Genomic DNA, 10994 nt, shown 5'->3' with positions numbered 1-10994 from the left:
CTTTTGTTTTATGTCAAAGCTGCTTGCTGCTTTATTGTAGCACGTGGAAATCACCATACTTATTACACTGTAAACACATTACATGTTTCACTACACACACACATGCACAGATACACACGCAGACAAAGTCGTTTATCTCCTCTTCCGCTATCTCTCGTTTTCCCCTCTTCATCTCTATCTGTCTGTGTCTTCCCTGTGATTGGTGGGCTGAGTGGACTCATCAGATGATCCATCACGGGCTGAGCCATAGCCTGAGGAAACACGGGGGGCAATTATGGTCATAAATAATAATGGTTGGAGGGGGGGGGGGGGGAGAGCATCTGGCCCCATGACTGCTACCCCCCCCCCCCCCCCCTACCGTATTTTCACAGCTCATTTAAAACTGAGTCTGTGTGTGAGTGCACGTGTGTTTGCGTGTGTAAGAATGTGTTTATTTGTGTGTGTTCATGTGTGTGTATGTTCGTGTGTAGTCATCAGCTTCGTAGACCCCCCCCCCCCCCCCCCCCGCAGAATGTTGTATGCCTGGCGCGGTGGATCACATTAAGATGGCGGCTAGCGATTAATCAGACCAAAACACATGACACGTCTCTCTGCCTCTCTCCGTCACAGCTTTATGGGGCTTCAAGGGTGAGGAGGAGAGGTAGTGTGTGGCAGACGAGACAAAGAAGGCTTCTTCTCTCTCTCCAAGGCCCAGTGACCCGACTGCAGACACGGGAAAAGTCTGTTCCCTCAGTGTGTGTGTGTGTGTGTGCGTGTGTGTGTTTTGTGTTTGTGGCTGTGTGTCCAGGGATACACAGATACCATTCAGACATCAGCCATCAGCAACAATTTACCGTTGATTTTCATCCGCTTTTTTTGCTGTGGTCCGATAAATTATTATCCTGCACCCTCACACACACACACACACACACACACACACACCTACAAACACACACATACACACACACACACGCACACACACACACACACACACACACACACACACACACACACACACACACACACACACACACACCTACACACATACACACACACCTACACACACACACACACACACACACGCACACACACACACACACACACACACACACACATACAGACAAACACACGCACACACAGACACACACACTATCCTACCCTATGAGCACATACAACACAGCTTGTCAAACAGCTTGTCTCGGTCCCGTAGAACCCCTCCTCCACCCGTGGTGTAAACCCGCGGAGCAGGGGGTCCGCCTCCCCGACCCCCTGCAGTGCTGTCCAGTCCTGTGGATCCACCTCGGGGTCAGCCCAGGTGCGCGGGCTGACTGAATGGGGACGGGGTCATGGGCGGGAGAAGCCCACCCCCTCTGACGACAACAAGCCTCCATACGACGAAACACAGCCCCCCCGCACCTCTCTGCACACCTCCATAGTGTCTCCATGCTTCATTCGTCTGCAAGCTAAGGAATTTGGAGAAACCTGCCAGTGTAAGCTAGATTTTGAAAGTGTCCAGCTGAAGAAGTCCCACCCCTCCCTCCAGAGCCATTCCCCCCAAAACACGTGACTAGCTCGGTAGCTTTAGCAGTAGGTCAGCCTTGTGATAACTCGGGTCATGTGCAATAAGGGCATGGGCCGGTAGCTAGGTCGGGACGTAGACAGACAGGTCGGTAATGCAATTCGAACGATACCGCACTAATACGACATAAAAGGCTTCTCAAAAACAGTGCCTACCCTAGCCTTTGAACGGTTTGGATTGTTATGTATGCGTAGTGTCTGTCCGTTACGGCACCCGTTGCACCCCTCACCCTTCCTGGAATGAGGGGTCCTTCTCTGACCTGCTCAGAGTGTGCTCCTTGATCATTATTGCCTTGCCCTTTGGGGTGAGGGTTTACTGTCCTACACTGTGGTCTTTGAGGACCGGAGCTGGGATTAAGGCGACACAAATAAAATACAATGTCGGTGGAGGTGTGTGTTTGTGTGTGAGGAGGAGAACAAAGGCCGTAGCAGTAGTGGGAGGATGAGTGTGTCTGTCCCGGCCTAGGGGGGAGGCGAGGGGAGGGCTTATTGTTAATGGTGTGTGAGGTGTATTACCTTACCCCCTCCAGACTGAACTCATTAAATAAACATTGCTGTGTCACATCGCTCAGCCCACACATACACAAACACACACACACACACACACACACACACACACACACACACACACACACACACACACACACACACACACACACACACACACACACACACACACACACACAGACACACAGACACACACAGCAGGTCTATCTGTGAGTGTGTGTGTGTGTGTGTGTGTGTGTGTGTGTGTGTGTGTGTGGGGAGGGGGGGACTTACAAAGACTGAAGAAGAGGAAGTCGGGTGGATAATGGATGTACTTTAGGTTTCTGACTGACAACTGTTGAATTGTCTACAAGTGACTGGGATTGGACTGGTTGAAGAGGTAAACAGGTGTCTCATTGGTCGACGTCAGGGCAGAACCCCGACCGAGTGATAGAGAAGAAGGGAGGTGTCAGTTGATAACCATAAACGATGGAGTGGGAGAACTACGCTGAAGACTTTCTCCAGAACCCAGCTGTCACACGGTCCTCCTGAACGCCCTCTATTATCACTCCATCACCGCCCCGCCCTCAATCTGCCCTCTACGCTATGTGTTTCCCACCCTCTCCTCCTCTTCCCCCTTTTCCTCTTCCTTCCCCTCCTCCCTCTTCTCTTGCCAATTCTCCTCCTCCTCCCTTCTTATTCTCCTCCTCCACCCTCCTCCACAAGGGGGAGTAGAAACTCCCCCTTCTTCTCCTCCCCCCCCCATTATCTCTCCTGCTTCCTCTACTCACCGTGACCCCCCTGTCAGATTCTAACCAGTTTGACCTTGTTTGAACGATGCAGGATCGCCCCCTTTCTCTCCCTTTTATCACTTCCCCTCCTTCCTTCACCCTCCCCTCTGCCTCTACCCCTCCCCAACCCCCTGCCTCCCTCCCTCCCTCCCCTCCCCCCTGCCTCCCTTCCTCACCTCTCCCTCGTTGCCTACCTTCATCACCTCACCTCTCCCTCCCTCCTCTCCCCCCTGCCTCCCCCTGCCTCCCTCCCTCCCTTCCCTCCCCCTACCTCACCTCTCCCTCCCCTCCCCCCTACCTCCATCCCTCCCCTTCCCCCTTCCTTCCCTCCCCCTACCTCACCTCTCCCGCCCTCCCCTCCCCCCTGCCTCCATCCCTCCCCTTCCCCCTCCCTTCCCTCCCCCTACCTCACCTCTCCCGCCCTCCCCTCCCCCCTGCCTCCATCCCTCCCCTTCCCCCTCCCTCCCTCCCTCCCTTCCCTCCCCCTACCTCACCTCTCCCGCCCTCCCCTCCCCTCTCTCCTCCCCCCCTCCCTCCCCCTCTCCTTCCCTCCCCCTCTCCTTCCTTCCCTCCCCCCTCCCTCTCCTCCCCCTCCTCATGTCCTTTGCCCTGACTAATCTGTGCCATCATCCCCTCCTCATTCATCACGGAACTCTCATTGTTTTGGCATATAGTTAATTCTCCCCTCGTGATTTATCAAATTCTTATTACCGCCCGCTGAAAGACTCATTCATTGTGCTGATGTATGGTAATGATGGTCCCGGCGCGGCCCGCTGAATCCCAACCAAACCATTATTTCTTTGCTCTGTCTTTCTTATTCTTCCTTCCTCCCCCACCTCGCTCTTCCTGCTCCGCTCTGTGCTTCCTATTTGCTTATCCTAATTCTTTGTCTATTTTAATGCATGAGGTTTCTCTCCTGTGTTATTCCGTTGAGACGTACCTATTCGGAGCGCCCCGTTCTCCGGTCTCAACGCTGCAGTCTGAACCAGCTTGTTTCCATTTCAATGATTCTTTTAATATTATTATTATTATTATTCTAATTATTATTGTAGCCACCTGCAATGATTCTCTCAAAGCACCTGGAAGTCTACTTCCAAATGTGTGTGTGTGTGTTGATGATGCTTTACTGTGTGTAAAGCATCAACAATCAAGTTAATGATGTCATAGTCAAAATATTTATATATACTTCATCTTAATATTCATTTCTTTTCATTGGAATATTATAAATATTATTATTATTATATATCATTTTTTTTTCATTAAATATAATTTAATAAACTATTATTCAATTTGTATGGCCACAAAGTACTGGGAAGAGGCAACATTCATTCATCTCGTATCCCAAATCAGCTGACCAGTCCCCCCAGTGCAGGCCCGGCCCGTGGACCAGTCCCCCCAGTGCAGGCCCGGCCCGTGGACCAGTCCCCCCAGTGCGGCCCCGGCCCGCGGACCAGTCCCCCCAGTGCACGCCCGGCCTGTGGACCAGTCCCCCCAGTGCAGGCCCGGCCCGTGGACCAGTCCCCCCAGTGCGGCCCCGGCCCGCGGACCAGGACACTGGTGGAATAAATCCTCTGGTCTCCGGGACACATGAGGCCATGGTCACCTCTGCCCGTCCCGTCTGAACCCCTGAAGGACGACCGGGACGGGTCAAGCATCGCCGCACCTCTGTAATCACTTCCTCTCTGCCCCCCACCCCCCCCTGCTCTCAGACGGTCTGTCTCTTCACCGTGGCAACACATCTGTCAACACATCGGTCACCACCTCTGTGTGGCTCGGGCCTCCATTAGAGCACCTGAGCACTGACACGCACGCGCACCCACATGCACACACACACACACACACACGCTGACACACTCAAACACATGCACACTTGCTGACGCACACGCACAAGCTTAAACGCACAGACAGACGCACACGCACTGACACACACACACACACACACACACACACACACACACACACACACACACACACATATGCTGACACACTCAAACACATGCACACACGCTAACACACACAAACACATTGAAACGCGCTGACACACACGCACACGCTGACACACACAAACACATTCACACACACTAACACACGCAAACACATAGAAACGCGCTGACACACACGCACACGCTGACACACACAAACACATGCACACGCGCTGCCACACACACACACACACGCACATACTAACACTGCCGTACACACTCACACGTACACACACACACAGATTTACACACCCGTACACAAACACAAGCACATGCGCCCACGCGTGTGTGTAGACGGCCGTTCGTCTCCGGTGGCCAGACACCGTCTTGTGAAGGGAGAGATCAATGATGGCCCCCCCCCGGGCCTCATCTGTCACACGGCCCCCCGCCTTTAATGAGCTCCTTTGGATCTGCTGCTCCTCCTGTCTCATGTCCCTCCTCCTCCTCCCTCTTCCTCTCCCTCCTCCTCCCCCTCCCACCTTCCTCCTCCTCCTGCTCCTCCTCTCCCTCCTCCTCATCTGCCTCCTCCTCCTCATCTCCCTCCTTCTCATCTCCCTTCTCCTCTTCCTCCTCTTCCTCCTCCTCCTCCTGAGCTCTCATCCTTCCTTCCAACAACTCCTTCACTCTGCAGACCTTCTCTCTCCCTCTCACTCTCTCTCTCTCTCTCTCTCTCTCTCTCTCTCTCTCTCTCTCTCTCTCTCTCTCTCTCTCTCTCTCTCTCTCTCTCTCTCTCTCCCTCTCTCTCTCTCTCTCATTCTCTCTCTCTCTCCTGGTTTATGTAAGCAGTAAGGGGGTGGGGGGTGGCGGGGCGCTTTACTAACGTGCTCCTTTAGTGATAATGAGCGAGTGTGTGAGTGTGTGAATGTGTGTGTGAGCAGCTGTTCGGACCGTTAAAGGTTAGACAGGCATGATAACGCTGTAGTGTATGCAGAGATCTCATGCTCTCTGGACGCTGCTGTTGTATTTGTATCCATGTGTATGTGTTTGGGTTTGGGTTATATGCGCATGATATTGATTGTGACACGTGGTTGTGTGGGTGTGTATTTGTGTTTTTATTAGTGGCTGTGTATGTGTGTAACTTTATTATTGAGAGTTAGGTTGGGAAAGAGGGAGAGACAGAGACAGAGAGAGAGGGTGAGAGAGAGACACCTAGAGAGAGGGGGTGAGAGACACCGAGAGAGAGAGGGTGAGAGACACCTGGAGAGAGAGGGGGTGAGAGGCACCTGGAGAGAGAGAGGGTGAGAGACACCTGGAGAGAGAGAGAGGGTGAGAGACACCTGGAGAGAGAGAGGGTGAGAGACACCTGGAGAGAGAGAGGGTGAGAGACACCTGGAGAGAGAGAGGGTGAGAGACACCTGGAGAGAGAGAGGGTGAGAGACAACTGGAGAGAGAGGGTGAGAGACACCGAGAGAGAGAGGGTGAGAGACACCTGGAGAGAGAGAGGGGGAGAGACACCTGGAGAGAGAGAGGGGGAGAGACAACTGGAGAGAGATTGGGAGACACCAAGAGAGAGAGGGTGAGAGACAGCTAGCGAGAGGAGGAGAGAAAACCTAGAGAGAGAGGGTGAGAGACAGCTAGCGAGAGGGTGAGTGACTTCATTAAGGCGGTTGGGTGCTGTCCCGCCGTCAGGCTGCCAGGGGTCACCTTACGTGTCCCATAAGGGGTGATGCATGGGCCCGGGGCCCCCAGCCGTAGCACCTAATCAGCCCCAGCGGTCTGGGGGAATGGGGTGTCACGGAGCTCCGCGGGGGGGGGGGGCCTTCAGAGGGGAGATTTTATTTTATTTTTATTTTCCTTTACGGTGCCTTCTCTTCCATGCGAGCGCTCTGACCAGCGTAGCGGAGGTTATTGATCTGGGGGAAGGGTCTGTGAGGGAGGGGCTCGGGCGGGGGGGGGCTCGGAGCTTGGGTTGTTTCTAGAAGCTGTGTTTTCTGCTTATGTCAGCTGAACATACGTGTCGATGGCATGTTTGGTGGAAAAGGTTTGTGTTTTAGAGCGTACAATATCAGTTCTGAGCGCCGCGACCCAGGTTCGAATCCTGCCCGTGGTCCTGTGCTGCTGTCCTCCCACACCTTCCTCTCCATCTCACTCTATAATAAAGAATATAAATAAAAACATATATCCTTTACATTTGTCCGTCTCATTAGACTCTGTTACGACCAAAGAGCTGAGGATGGAAGAATCATTCAGACTCCATCCAAACATATTTAAATTGGACAAACGTATTCACATTCATGCATACGTATTCAGCGTCAGAGATGAAAAAAGGGCAAGGAACACAATCCTCCGACATTCGACAAACACCGTTACTTTAGTCACACGCTGATGGTAAAAAATGTTTTTTAATGTTTTGCCCTATGCTATAAAAATTGAACGTGACATGTCATTTACACAACTTATCTCTACAACACACAGGTCATGAGTCCCCAGTGATAGCACGCTCCTCATACATCATACGTGTCCCATCTCCACCCTCCATCATCGATCCTGTTGTCAGGGTGTGATTAACGATGCCTGTTAGGGCCGATGTTGGACATAATTCAGACTGAACTTCAGGCCTTTAGTCCAACCTTCTACATTGAAACGGGCAACATCGTGGTTTGGAGTTTGCTGTGTGTGTTGTGTGTCTGTGACTAGTCCTGGTGTTTTGTTGCGTTGGGCTCCTTTAGGGTATCATCCACTTTCTGGTTTTAGTTGTTTAGCACTCGTTTGTAATCTGTGGTTGTTAAGGGTAATTACGTTATGTATTTTAGAGTTGTTTAGAGATAACCACAAACCATCAGAGTAACACTAGGTGGAAAAACACTCCCTCTGCATCTCCAAATATGGGCGTTGCCCTACATTGTTTAAGAAACACCAGCCAATCAGAGCGAGGCCCTTGCTCCCTTCAGGTTGAAAGTATATTAAAAGTACATCATTGTCCTCTGAGAAAAGCCTTCCATGTTCATCTTTTACCTTCGCTTTTCAGTCTATTTCGGAATAAAACAGTTTACATATATTGATCCTCTCTCCGCTGGCGCCACCAGACTCCGGAGCTCCTCCGCCCAGGCGCTGATTCGACAATCTTTATGTTTTTTTCATCTTTCGATTAGGCTTTCTACGGTTCGAGCCTCAGAGAGAGTGACCTTCAGGATGTTCTGATGAGGTGATGGGAGCGCAGCTACAAGGTTTGATGGACGCTGCTGCCTTGTAACCTATATCAGTACCAATGAACTCCTGCACTAGCATGATTAACCCCTAGAGGGAGATTTGAGTCAATACTTAGGTCGTAGCCTATATTCTCCAGTTAAAACAAGGTTTGGACCAGGATCAATCCATATCACTGTAACCGACAAAATCACTTTTCATTTAAAACATGATATTTTTGAGTTTAGGTTCTGTCTGTCTATGCTGAAAAATGGTCTATAAACAGCAGACATGGAAAAATGTTTGGTCTCACAGATCCTTTTGATGTGTGAGGCCATGAAGCTGTCAGGGTGTCAGTGGGACGGCTCTCCCGCCATTAGATGGTTAAATGGGTATCTAGTTCAGACATATTGATCACATTGACTCCATAGATTGATCTACAACTGCTTGTCCCTTTGGGGTTTCATTGTTCTGTCCCAGCTCTGCGATGCCCTCACTGACTCTCACCTCTGTGCTGTATCGATACCGGAAGGCCTGAACATAAATCAACCTCTTATTCTTTATCTCCGCATCATCCTTTCATCAACCATTCATTTATTGTTCTTCCCTCTCATTAAAGTCGCACATGCAGTGCCCGGCATTTCCAAAAGACGTTTGTTATTCTCTGTCCGTGCGTCATTTGTGCTCACACGTTGTTTTGTGTTCTCTTCCCTGCCTCTCCAAGTGCTGGAGCTTCATTTGTGTTTCATTCCCTGGTCTCTCTTCTAATGCTCATCCCTCCCTTTCTCTCTTGCTATTGCCCTCACTCTCTCCCCCCCCCTCTCTCTCGCTCTCTCTCTCTCTCTCTCTCTCTCTCTCTCTCTCTCTCTCTCTCTCTCTCTCTCTCTCTCTCAGTCCATCACCTATTGGGGCCTGGACACTTTCCTCCATCCTTTCTCCCTCGCTCTGCCATTTCACTCTCTATTCCCTTCTCCCTCCCCTCCCCCCCCCCATCTCAATTCAATTCTCTCTTTTGCTCTTGCTCTCTCCCTCTCACTCTCTCTCCCTCACTTCCTCTCTCTCTGTTGCTCTTTCCCTAGCTCTCTCTTTGGCTGCTGCCACTTATTACCCCATCCATCACATCTGACAGTTGATCAATAGCAGCTCCGTGTCCGCCTCCCCACCCTCCTCTAACTCTTCCCCTCCCTTTCCATCTCCCCCCGCTCTCTCTCTCTCTCTCTCTCTCTCTCTCTCGATCCTCTGTTCCTCTGCTCCATGTTTCGTTTCATTCTTCCGTTATGCAGCCAAGGCGTGTGATAGCGACCCAGGCTTGTTAGCTGCCTCTGCTCCACCTGTAACCTACAGCAATAGATTCACAGAATTAGATTTACCCTTTTGTGGCAAGTGGCAACTGGATGTTATTCTGCATGAGTATTCTTGGGTATAAATGTGCACATTATCCTACAGTTAGAGTCAAATCTGATCGCCAGGGAAGGAGATACTTCATGCATTTAAATGCACAACATATTCTTTGTCTAAAGTGTCATTGAAGCCAAAATCATGCCTTAGTATGTCTGTTCAATGATCTTCCACATAGTGATCTACGCCATTTGGTCTAAAATTATATCATCATTCAGACGAAAACAGGTGTACAATCCTGTTTTTGCCTGTATCCGTCGTCCGCTGACAACAAAGCCCCACCCCTGCAATGGGGAGCCCAAACACCACGACACCACGCTGTGAATAAATACGTGTGGAGCTCTGTCTGGGCAGCTGTTGATGGTGATGTCCTCGTCCGAGGGAGGGTTAAGCTTCTCAGAGACTTACAGTGACCCCCAAGGTGTGTGGCACATTTCATACACTACCGCTCTCATTACAGAGCTGAAGCTCAACAAAGTGGGCTCACTTCAAACACGGAGCATAGCGTCGGCGTGGACGCAATAGTCCTTTTAAAACCTCAGGCACTACTAGAGAACACGAATCTTCCACTCCAGGGTTTCTACAAAAATAGGCAGTAAACATTTCATACATGAAGCTGTTTCAATCCAAGGTTCACGTTTGCTACTTTTCACCTCACACACACGTTCTTCTAATTGCCACACTTTTGTCTGTCTGACTCCTGTCGCTGAGCAGAATTTGGCATGCGTGTGTTTTTGCGCGTGTGTCTGCGTGCATGCGTGTGCGATTGTGTGTGTATGCTGATGTAAAGCGACATGACCCTCCTGGCTTGCCTTAATGGCGACACAGATTCCGACATGACACCGGGCAGAGCCCAGCTGACAGGGCCTCAATTATGTCGCATTTGCCGGCAGCAGAGAAGCAAAAGGGCAGCGTGACTTGACAAGCTCAATGGATGTTCATTCATATTCTACAATTGCAGGCCAGACCTGTTGGCGTATGCCGTGCTACTCTGAGACGATGTGCGCTGTGGAAACAGCACAGAACAGGGCTGTGTTCCGGAGGAGAGGGGAACAGGAGGAAGTGGTCAAAAGGAGGAAGAGAGAGAGAGAGAGAGGGTGAGAGACACCTAAAGAGAGAGGGTGAGAGAGAGACACCTAGAGAGAGAGGGGGAGAGACACCTAGAGAGAGAGGGGGAGAGACACCTAGAGAGAGAGGGGGAGAGACACCTAGTGAGAGAGGGTGAGAGACACCTAGAGAGAGAGGGCGAGAGATACATATAGAGAGAGGGTGAGGGACACATAAAGAGAGAGGGGAGAGACACCTCTCTCCCATCTTTCTCTCTAAAGGAGGTATCGGTATTCACTGGCCATGCCTGGCTAATAGTCACAACTTCAATGTTACCTGTTTGAACGCACATGGATACGTTAGTGAGCAGTGATGGGGTGGGGCATCTTGCTCAGGGTCAACTGTGGATATTGGCATTGAAACACAGAACCTTTCACCTCCAACACCTCACCAACGGACAGCCCTTCACATATGAAACACACATCTTTCTTTTTCTCCTCTTATGAGGATCCCCAAAATCCAGAATCCATGTCATGTCTCTATTACCCAAATACACAGATATAGGAGACACAGGGAGACAGGGGGACACAGGGGGAGACAGGGGAGA

The sequence above is a fragment of the Gadus chalcogrammus genome, chromosome 4 (assembly GCF_026213295.1).
Source record: "Gadus chalcogrammus isolate NIFS_2021 chromosome 4, NIFS_Gcha_1.0, whole genome shotgun sequence".
In the NCBI taxonomy this organism is placed as follows: domain Eukaryota; kingdom Metazoa; phylum Chordata; class Actinopteri; order Gadiformes; family Gadidae; genus Gadus; species Gadus chalcogrammus.
Note: the sequence above shows the minus strand (reverse complement) of the source record.